Here is a 12,026-nt window from a genome sequence, read left to right on the forward strand (position 1 = left end):
TTTACATATAGACATTTTACTTTTCAAATCTGGCATTATGATTTAGTTCAGAGGTGATCCCAACCAAACCAGAAAAAAAAAAAAAGAACGACTATGGAAATAAACAGTGACCTCTGAAAGCCAGAACCTACTAGAAATGAAATCACCTCCCACTCTGGTCTGCCACAACATGGGTATGAGCCACATCTGTGAGTGGTGACGCTGAATGCCAGACCGCAGACCTCAGCCTGTGGCACCTTCCGATGGACAGTCAGAAGCAGGTGATCTGTGAATGTCACAAGCCAGATGCACACAGACACGCCCCGTGCCTTGGTTAACTAGCCAGAAGATGCTCACTTTAGATGAAACGAGGAATCCCTAAGAACAACTCATTTGTTCAAATCCAGGTACCTAAAACTCAGATATCCTCAAATGATTCCTACAGACCTACAGCCTCGAGACCACCACCACCACCCATGAATCAGAGAGGCAGGAATCAGAGAGGCATGAAACTCTTTAGATGTCCCTGATGGCTCTGTTCATGGTAAGATTCTTCTCTCTCTCTATTTCTCTGTGTGTCTCTCTGTATCTTCTCTCTCTCTCTCTCTCTCTCTCTCTCTCTCTCTCTCTCTCTCTCTCTCTTGTTAGTTAGCCTTTCGTATCCCATACCCTTAAATTATGCTGGAAGCGACCAGTGTCCTGACCAATCATGCCCATGTGGAACCTATCTCAGGTACCATCCTTCAGAGACCCCATTTGGACACCCACTTCATAAAGCCCTGAGCTCAGCACCTACTTTCAGGAGGCTGAGCTGCAGGGAAATCCCAGACACCACTGGGATTCAATGGACTTGCCAAAAGAGAGACACGAAAGCCACAGTTGCCTAAAGTCACTTTCTAAATGGGCTCCCAGGAACATCCCTCCACCTTGCTCAGGAAAGGCTGCCTGCTTCCTGGTGTTTAGCATCTGCTAGTAACTTGAGGAGGAATCCCGATTTCTTTCCTAGATGTTTTCCCTGAGTGTTTCCCATCAGGATCATAATTATATGCACACTATTTGACTCTGAAACATTTGCAAATGTGTCGTACGTGTCCACTAGGCTCACTTCAGCACCCAGGAGCAAAACAAAGTGGGGAAGGGGAGATAGATCAGCCCTTGCTTGGTGACCCCAAGCCCAGTGAGCTATAGGAGCTCAGATTCACGGAGGGGCCTTCCTTTCTCAAGAAGAAAACCTCCCTGACACTTGCTACTGGAGCAGTGAGGAATGTCCTCTTCATCTGCAATTTATCTCCACCAAGTACTCTAATCATGGGAAGTACTTTTTGCTTTTTAAACAGCCTGCTTGTTTTTACAGGTCAAGAGCATAAATAAAACAGTCAAGTTGGGAAGGAGGAAAGCTCGATTGCAGGAGAAGGAAATAGTTACTGCATGTCCGGGTTTGTTCCCACACCAGGCAGCTCCCGGGAGGCAGCTTTGCCACGTGCAAAAGCCAGACCCAGGGCAGCCAGCCTCCTGGGAGGGTCGACAGCTCCCTGCCCTCTTGAACTTGGAAAATTCCTCTAGGGAAAGACTGGGGCTGTCAAAGCTACAGCAGAGCTATACCATTCTATATGCACAGTTCTACAATGAGCATCTAAGCCACTTATCAAATAGTGCGGGTGGGAACAGGCTAATGTCGACAGCCTGAGTGAGCTGTGACTGAGACAGATCACCAAGTGCTAACTACCAGTTGACTAGTTCTCAATTACAAAGGATCTTGGGAAATTAAGAAGACTGGAAGCCAATATATTAAAGATGGGTAATATCTTCTTGGTGGTAGAGGGGACATAGGGAGAATGGAGGATGGAAAAGAGAAGCAGGGGATAGCAAAAGTGAGTAGAGATAAGGAAGAAGGGTAGGAGGAAGAAAAGAAAAGAAGTGACTACTTATTGTCCCTAAGTAATCACAGAACTATCTCTTCTGCCAAAGTGGGTATCATATCCAAATAAGCAGAATTCATTTACATACACACACATCACAATCGCTGGTAATGCTGAAAAAGAAAAGGATAGAACCCCGAAATTTAAATGTCAGCCAAGGATGGTAGTCCATACCTATAATCCCACCCGCTCAGTAGGCCGAGATAGGAAGATCACAAGATCTACATGGCAAATTCAAAGTTCAGGATATATAGTTAGAGGCTACCTCATGACAGCCAATCAAAAGACCAGGACCACTGGAGCCAAGAAATTGGATTCAAGTCTATCCAAGGGAAACATTACTTAGCAACTTCAAGGCTGGTGGTAAGTTCCCGTGTCTACACGCGATGGCTAGATTCACCTGCAGAAGCCAAGAAAGAATGGGTCATTAGGTACAGGGAGCCAGCACCAGGACATGGACCCACCATGCCTCCCAGAATGACAGGCAGAGAACACAGAGAGAGGCAGGGCTGGTGGGAGCTGAGGACCACAGTGAAGCCTCCGGACCCCATTTGCATTGTTACCTGTGCTCCTGCTCTTCCCTTATTCTGCATGTGCTGGTGCCCCAGCCCTCCCCCTCTCCCTTTTTATCAAACATCCCTAATGTAGTGATAAAATGAGGAAGAATGAAAGATTATTATAAAACAGGACTTTTATGGCTCGCATCTATGGCACAGTCACACTGCTACATATATTTTCTCTAAGTAATCAGGAATGTATTGGTATTTTGAAATTATGTATCTCTAATAACACAAAAGTACTTAAGAACAGAAATAGACAGTAATGGAAAATGCAGTCAACTGTTGACAACATATAGAATTTCTGAAAATAATTTGCAGAGAACAGCACGGCAGATGACTCAAAAAATTTTCACAAAAATATTTCTTGCCTCCGATAGTCCAATGTAATTCATTTTCTATCTCTGTTCATTAATCATTGTTAAAATTAGTGATCCATTTCTTCCACTCTGCCATCTGCACTCAGCTTCGTAACAAACATGACACCTTCCTGCATAATAAAACCTGACAACTACTCGGATGCATTTCCAAATAGCTTTCTGCACATTTGCACCTCTATAGCCGATTCCGCTGCCAGACAAAAGTGGATTATTTAACCAGAGGACTTTCTTTATCAATTCTGAACACAGATGTGAGTGTGTGTGTGTGTGTGTGTGTGTGTGTGTGTGTGTGTGTGTGTGTGTGTGTGTGTGTGTGTGTTAAAATATGATCAAGGAAAAAATCCATTAATTTTAATTAAAATGGCTGGGTTTTTTTTTCCTGCCTTAAGTAGGGGTGTTTTAAATCCAGGTTATACCAGCCAGTATCACTCACCAGAACGCAGCTGGGAGCCTTGTGCCTGAAATATGACGTTTACGTAAATAATTCGTAGCTTCATCTTGTAAACTTTTCTAATAAAAATGATCTTGACATTCCAACCTCCTTAAATTTTTTTTCATTTTAATATCCTGCTCTATTTTGTTTTTCAGTCTTTGATCACAGAATTTCAAATAAATATTTTTTAGGCAAAGACAAAACAATCAAAGAGCAGAGAGATACAGACGAGAAATACCAATGAATAATTAAACACATGCCAACCGTTCCCTTGGGGAAGCCATGGCTGGGTCCAAACCACAGGAAGAATCCTTGGACAGCGGACAAGTGGTGCCACCTCTCTGGCCACAATCCCTGATCTCTGGGGACAGACATGAGGAACTACACACTGGAACCTTCTCCCTACCCACTGACAGAGTGACCCCTATGAGTTCTGCAGAAAAGGGCATCAACCGGAGTGACAGGGCATCTCTGCATCCCTTTGCAGATGGGAAGTGGCAGGGTGAGCTCAGGCAAGACAAGTTGAAAAGAAAAGAAGGCTTCCTGAATTTCTTGACCATGTTGCCAATGCTACCTCCTCTCTCACACTGCTCCTTTCTCTGCATATGGCGAGCCTTAAGTACTGGTCTCAGGAATCCTGAAGGGAGGCAATTTTAAGCAATCTCACCTCCTCCTGTATCCCCCCCACCCCACCCCACCCCAGCACCTACCCAGCTCTGTGCCCAACCCCCATGGAGCTTGTCACTGCAGGAGGGACGAGATTGTGCAGATGTTTCTAAAGCAAGACAGAATGACAGATGCTCTATGGAGCAGGCAGAGGAGAGGAGGGACGCCGCCTGACCTGCAGGGGGTGGGGCTGCAGAGGCAGGATGGCACAGGAGCTGATCAAGACATCACCAGGCCAAGTTGAAAAGCAGGCAGCAGGGGCTCCAGAGGATGGGGGCGTGTTGGGGCTAGACTGAAGGGTGGAACACCTCATGAGGTTAGAGACGCTGTCACCGTGTCTCCAGCGGACATGCAGGTCTGGGCACAGAAGTCACACTGGAGAAGCAGTGGCCTGAAGATGCCAAGGATTCACAGGCAAGTGGAAATATTATCACAAGAAAAACTTTCCCTGCTAAATGGTACTTTATCACTGAGCTGCACACACAGTCTTGGATTTCTGATGCAGCATCTCAACACATAGCCCAGGCCAGCCTGGGACTCTTTATGAACCCCACTCCTTGATCCTCCTGCCTCAACCTCCTGAGTGCTGAGGTTACAGGCCTGTGTCACAATCCTGGGCTTCTTCCTCCCTCTTTCTGTTTCTCTGTCTTTGTCTTTTTCCATGCCTCTCGAGAGCACACTCACACACACATACACACACACACACACACACACACACACACACACACACACACACTTGACAGTGCAGAACTTTTGTTTAACCCCTCCCCTCAGCTTATCGTCCTCTGTCCTCACAGTCTGGTGTGGAGCTTGGAGCAGATCCCCCAACTAAGCCTGATTAGAATGAGAACAGTCAAAAGACAAACTTTGCAAAAATCAAGGTTTAAAATAGAAATAGCAACTGACCCTCAGCTGCACTGCTGCCGGCTGGGACAGTGACAATAGCGACTCTTTTGTTAAACTTCCCTGTGAGACGTGCTCAACAGACTGGGGTGGGTGTGGGTGTCTGTCTGTCTCTTATATGAGAGAGTGGGAGAAAGGTTTTAAAATAGCCATGGCTTAAGAAAAGAAAAATTAATTGCAAATTATCCATTCACCCCTTAGCAGCCAAAATATCTGTTGATTCCTTCAACATATACAAGATCTAAATTAACCCTATAAATATTTCAGAACTTGAAAGCTTCCATTTTGTTCCTGGCCCTGTACAAAACCTCTTTCTCTGTCTCTCTCTCTGTCTCTCTCTCTGTCTCTCTCTCTGTCTCTCTCTCTCTCTCCTGTCTTGATGTCTCTCTGTCTATCTCTGTCTGTCTCTACTCCCTTCCCTCTCTGTCTGTATGTCTGTCTGTCGCTGTCTCTGTCTCTGTCTCTGTCTCTGTCTCTCTCTCTCTCTCTCTCTCTCTCTCTCACACACACACACACACACACACCAGTTGAAGAGGGGATGCTAAGGGCCAGGAAGAATGCAAGCATGCAGGTCCCCCCCCCACTCCCACTCCCACCCCCGCCCCAGGCATTGTCTCCTAGTCTCCAGCTCCTCTAGGCTAGAGCTCCCCCCACCCTTCCTTCACAGGTCTGCATCCTGACACATTCAATTTCGGGTTATCAGCACATCTGAATTCAGAATACTGATGGGGATAGAGGGCAGGCCTCTCCGGGCTGATTAGCACCGTTTAAGAAAGCTTTCGCCAGCCGGGCTTCATTGGCTGGGAGTGCCACCATGGTGGGTGGCCTTTCTGTATTAGAAGTCAACATGGAGCTGTCGCATTTGAATTAAATATGGACAAAAAGAAAGATCTGATTATGCTTATTCATAGCTAACCTTTCAAGTTCACCCGGCTGCCAAACTTGGAAGTAAAACTGAGAGTTTCTTTCCTGGATGCCTGAGTTGCTAGATCTTATTTTCTTATGAAGTTTTTTGATCTAGCCCAAAGTAGTTGCTCTCTCTCTCTTTCTCTGTCTCTGTCTCTCTCTCTGTCTCTCTCCCTCTCTGTCTCTCTCTCTGTCTCTCTCTCTCTGTCTCTCTATCTATCTATCTATCTATCTATCTATCTATCTATCTATCTATCTATCTCCTCTGTCTCTCTTTCTCTTTCTCTGTGTGTGTCTGTGTGTGTGTGCCTCTGTGTGGATGCCTCGGGGTGTGTGTGTGTGTGTGTGTGTGTGTGTGTGTATCTAAGCCTAGGAGTTTCTAGGAAGATGCTTCAGAAGGAAGCCAGGTGGAAGGCTTACTTACTTGGAGATACACAACAAAGGGAAAATGAGGTCTAATTGTCATCCACAAACAGAAAAACAAGCAAGCATGCGCACGCGCACGTGCACACGCGCAGACCTGTGGCGGCGGGACCTGTCTGCTTACCAAGGGAGCAGCTGAGGACTTGATGAGCACAGACATGCTTGACATGGGGCTGAGCTGGGGAGTAGTAGTTCAGGAAAGAGCTTGCCCTCCAGAGGAGTAGGGCTACGAGGTAGAGAGAACAGTGTCCTCATTCATGGTCATTGTCCACCTTTCTATCTTTACATGCCAGGGATGCTCTGAAATTTCGCCTCGAACAGGTACCAGCATTAATTCTACAGCATTGAGGGTCAGATCGCCAGGGGCCCCAGGGTTCCAAGCTCCAGGGCAAGTCAGAAACACCATATGTTCTTTCCAAGATTACTAGACTGGCTCTCATACCCACAAATAGACCAAGGCTATGATCCCATTCAGTTAAATAACTGGTATTTACTGAACATTTATTATGTGTCAAACACTGTGTGAAAACTTGGGCCATCTCCTTGGGGCCATCCCCACTCTCCTGCTTTATCTAATGCCCCTGGGAAGTCTCCCCTCGAAGGGTCCTCTGCCATGCAGAAGCCATCTCCGAATTTGCCTGTTCCTGAGTGCTCACACTGATCACATGGGCTCCCAGTCTGCCTACCTGTCTCTGATAGGTCGTTTCCATGGGAGTTTGTGTTATCCCTCTATTTGCAGGGAGTGGGGAGGCTCAGGTTTATCGGAACTTTAAAACCCATCTCATCCTCCTTACAGTCATCCTTGGAAAGTTCCAGAGATTGAACTAAACAAACCCAGCCAGCAGCCTAGACAGAGGGGTTGGTTGAGCGTAAGCATGGCAGAATTAGAACATCCCTTCTGAGGGTGAAGTCCCTATCACTGTAGGAAAGACACGCTATTGCTCCCCCATTAGGTACCATCTACACATTTCTCTGCGCACTGAGCACCCTTCACAGGTCCTGAAAGATACACATTTCTCTGCGCACTGAGCACCCTTCACAGGTCCTGAAAGATACACCCAGACCCTGGACAAATTGCTTCCTGAGCAGGGGGTTATGGTTGAGTTCTCCCTCTCCAGTGAACTCACACAGTAGCTCAGAAGCACAGGGGTTGCCATAGCCTCAAAGCAAGAAATCTAAGTAAGCACAGCCTGCAGGCAGGTATCATAGACAGCACTCCTTGTGACCTAGGAAACCACATACGCTTTGACTGCATGTCAGCCCAATGCCACTTAGCAGAAGGGATCCTGTGACTTTGATTCCTTGGAGAATATTGGTAGGACTACTCAGGGACAACCAACAGGCAGTGGACAGGGGAGGAGAGGATGCTGAGGTCTGGCCCTGCCACTTCGGGTCTTTCAGCCAAGGGCAAGAACTGGACTCTGTTCTTATCCATTGTTCCTGGGCTGGTGTTGTTTTTTTCCTTTGTGAAACCCCACCAGCACCACCTAAACCAAACTACTACTTTTCAGAAAAGGGTGAACTAGAGTTTTCTTCACTAGCTTTGAACCTGCGGGCCTCCCACGGTGCCAGTAATTGCTTTGCCAAAAAGATACAGAAGTGTGCCCATGAGCAGCATGAGCCTCCAAGGGTGGGTGGGACTCCATCAAAAAGCACTCACCCCAATGTGGCTTCCCCTCATCTGCCGGGGAGATGTGCTGCAAAGAGGAGGCCTGAGCAGCGTTCCCACGGCTCAGTTCCTCGCCATTGTCCTTGGGCCACCTGAACTTAATACTCTGCTATAAATTAACTTTAAATCAAGTCATTTTTAGAACTTACTCTCACCTTGAGAAATAACTGTGAAGTCATAGCTATGATATTGCTAGTTATGTTTCTCTAATAGGGCTTACGATACCTAACTTTCAAAACTTAAACTCTGTGTATTTACCAAAATCGCCTAACACATTTCAAGTCTCACTTGGAAAGACCTCAGCAGTACCCCTGAGAATTACGTAGATGAGACAAGCCAGGGACCCTATGGTCTATGCAGAGGGTCTCAGTGTCCCTGGGACAGGACTGAATCTAGAGGTACTGAGGACAGGTCACCACTGCCCAAGCTGGCTGGTCCTTCTCTGCAGTTGAAGCTTTGTGGACTCACCAGGGACTTAAATATAGCAGCCATGGCTGATTGTCAAGCCATAATTTCCTAATAAAGAGTTATCTCCTCCCCTTATCATTTCCCAGTCCAGAGAAAAATCCTCAATAGCCTGAGAGTGAATAGCCAATGAATTGTATTACCATTCCATCTTGAATTTACCACTAAAAGTATCAGTCATAGTCAAGAGAGTTCTAGTTGCAAAAAGTAAGGGATTTATCAATTAAGAGCACTGGCTGCTCTTGCAGAGGACCCAGGTTTGATTCCCAGCACCCACATGGTGGCTCTCAACCATGTATAACTCCAGTTTTCAGGAGATTTGATGCCTTCTTCTGGCCTCTGCAGGCATTGCACACATGTGATGCAGACATACATGCAGACAAAATGCCTATACAAATATAATAATAACAACAACAGCTTTTAAATGACAAAGAAAGAAAGCAAATGGCCAAGATGTTAGGGGTGGCCAGCCTCCTGTTTCCACCAGTAACCCTTCCTGCCCACGCCTCCCAATCACAGAACAATAGCTTCTATCCCACATTGCACTGACATGACCTCCATCCTGATGAGAGTCTTCCTTCCCCACATGCAAAGTTCAAACAAGTAACTGTGGGGACTCTATGAAACATGGGTGTTTGCTGCACGTCAGTAACAACAGCCATCCCTCCCCAGTATGAACAGAGGGATGCTTAACACCACATGAGACAGGATGCAGAAGTCACAGATCAGCCACTCTGATGTTGACCTGTTGCAATACAGAAAGCAGGACTCCCCCAGAGTTCACGCATGCATACGATATTTAAGATGTCAGTCAGCTCTACGTTTTGCAATATCTTGCAATCAAGCAGTGAGCTGGTGGGGAAAAGCCACCCTCTTTTATATACTCTGAGGCTGTCAGTTTCACCCTGGGGCGTGCATCAGAAACCTCGGGGTGGGGGCGGTGGCTAGTTCACACACAGGCCAGATCACCAGAGGCCCCACGAGTCTGACTGCAGAAGCATGTGAATTTGCATTTCTAACCAGTTGCCATGTGACCTCTGCCCCCCTCTAACCAGGTTACCACTTGGAAAATCATCCCTTGTGTTCTTCTCAGGACCCTGCCACTGTATGGACAGAGACCCGCTCCTCTGCTCCCCACTGTATCACTCTGGTAACATGAGATTTCTGATCCTCTGAGGAGTGTGAGGTCTCTTCTCTTTAAAGTGTAATCACCCAGATATGAGAGCATCAGAATATAAATGACGCAGAAAAAGCAAAAACGTCGGATGCCAGTTCCCACTCTGTGCGCCTCACCACCCCCTCTCCCCAGAGCTGCAAATAAAACGAGACAAGGGACTCTGAACTGTTCCCGGTTTCCCTTAGGTTTACCCAGCAGCTCCCAGGACTAGCCCCAGATAAACAGCAGCTCGCACGGTCATCGAAGAATCTTCGTTTGACAGTAGATGGAGACCACCACAGAAATTCACAGCCAGCCAAAATGCAGGGAACACCCGACTGTGGGTGCTCATCCTCTGTTGGTACAGCTACAGCACAACCCTCACACCTAAAACTTAAGAAACATTTGGGGAGGGGGTGGAAAGATTGTAGGAGCCAGAGGACCGGGATATGGACAGTGCGATGGTGTCTTCTACCTATGACAGGAAAGCTACACCCATGACATCCCATCAATGTGGTCTCCTAAATAAGACCAGCACAGTGACAATACCACTTGGCGTTCCAAAGTGGATGGAGGGAATCTGACAAAGCCTAAGCCTTAGATGAATAGCTACAGGCAATTAATGGTTGCTAAGAGAGGAGACAGTCATTGTCCTCCAAGGATGAACCCCCATAGCTTATTCAATCCCAAGTGGTCAGCCCTAAGCATACATACATAAGAGCAACAGAGTGTTTGTGTGTGTGTGTGTGTGTGTGTGTGTGTGTGTGTGTGTGTGTGTGTGTGTGTGTGTGTGTAAAACAATAATAATTAAAGACAAGGTCATAAATTTGAGAGGGAGTTGGGGGAACATGGGAGGAGCTAGAGAGGGGCAAGAGAAAGTAGAAATGACATGAATATGGTACTCATGTATTAAGCTCTCAAAATACTAAAAATTAAAGTAAAAAAGATTTATCCCAGAAGTCTTAGGCGCCTTTAATGCTACAGTACACAAGAACAACGGCGAAAAGAAAATTTAGAATAGAACTTGTTCTTCAACAAGCTACTAATAACACAAACACGGACATTTATCAACCATTCATCTATCCAATGATACTGACCTACTAAGAAAACCAGGACACTCTCTGGTTCTAGTAGACTCTTCCATCCCAAAGGCATTTCCAACTATATATGAACTGTGCAAAACCCTACAATATACACTTTATTATGAGATACTTTTTTTTTCCAGAAAGGTCTTTGAAATGCTTCCCTTCGCTTATGTCAATGCTGGCCTCCAGGGCCAGATGAGTGAGATGCAGACATTGCTCAGTTCACCAGGAAGATGGAGTCAGCTTTGTCTTTAAAAAGTCCTTTCTGTTACCAGTTGCTGGTCATACTCCCATAGCCAACTACTTCTGTCTGACCCAAACAGCCTACCTCTTGTCCTCTGATGAGAAATTTCACAGGCAAATGGTCAACCAGGAAAAGCCCCCCACACGGTAGGTAGATCCAAGTGAGGCTCAGAGGGAATACAGAGGGCGGGAAGCGTTTTGTTCTCTCTCTCTCCATTCTGAGGTCCCAGCAACAGGATGCTTCACTCAGAGACAGGAAGAAGAGACACTCGCTGACTGGTTTCAAGCTCCAGGGTTTACACAAAGAAACAAATACCTACCCAGATGCCTTTACCAAGCATGCATTTAAAGATGCGTCCATTCAAAGATGGGCCTCACCAGCTAGCTGACCAGACCCTGGCCTTGCAGGGTTTGCCGTCCCTCCTAAAGAGTGGCAGCCTGCCCTGGGAGGCAAGCCTTCTTCTACATTCAAGTCGGGCACTCCCCTGCGCCACTCTGTTTAGTTCTTCACTGTAAACAGAGTCGACCCCAAGCTGGTCAGCTGCTAGCCACATGGTGGTAATGAGCCCGAGAGCCAGGAGTTCACAATTATTTCAGATTTACTCTCTTCCTGATCTTTCATTCTATCAGCAAAAACATCCTCTTGGCAGTGTGGACGGAGCTAAAACTTAAATTAAAAAAAAAAAAAAAAAGATAAAGAAGACCACGGAGAGACCATGGAAGGAGCAGCGTTCGAAAGTGGGGTAACCCAGGCCTCAGACTTGGCCTTGGCCTTTCACTGTCTTTTAACATTAAACATTTGCCCCACCTTCGAAAAGATAAATGTGGCTTTTGATGACAGCCAATGTTATCTGAGGATTAAAATAGCCCTCTTGCAGCGCTCAACATTAAAGTCTTCCGCGTTTGCAAAATTGCAAACAGATGCAACTCAAGTACCTGCAAACGATCTGCCAAGTCCAATTTCAAAAGGGAGATTTCAAAATATGTGGAAGTCATTAGGACATGTATTATTTTTGCAATGAATAGGCGCCAGGAGTGTCTCAAGGAGCAGATGGGTGCTACTTTGTTTATAAAAGATCAACAGAATATTCGGCTGTAAATGAAGACATATAAGCTATATGAAACAATTATGGTAAAATGGCGAACATTTCAAAGCTAATTGTAATGGTCTTTTAAGATCTGAATTCCTCATTTCTTACTGCATGCTAAAATATCATTTTAGTTTTGGGTCTTGATTGATAT

General features: G+C 46.1%; 1 protein-coding gene across 14 annotated transcripts in view; it reads right to left on the reverse strand.

Annotated features, from left to right (window-relative positions):
- Zfp536 (zinc finger protein 536) overlaps positions 1-12,026 on the reverse strand; it is a 456,017-nt gene that overhangs the window by 413,796 nt on the left and 30,195 nt on the right. For 2 of the 14 annotated variants that reach the window (XM_017322245.2, XM_017322244.2), the window contains exon 2: positions 2,164-2,298. The exons of the other annotated variants lie outside the window; for them this stretch is intronic. The gene's annotated coding sequence lies outside the window, so the exon portion shown is untranslated. The remainder of the gene's footprint in view (positions 1-2,163; positions 2,299-12,026) is intronic. 14 annotated transcript variants of the gene reach the window in all.

Source organism: Mus musculus, chromosome 7, assembly GCF_000001635.26.
Source record: "Mus musculus strain C57BL/6J chromosome 7, GRCm38.p6 C57BL/6J".
Taxonomy (NCBI): Eukaryota; Metazoa; Chordata; class Mammalia; order Rodentia; family Muridae; genus Mus; species Mus musculus.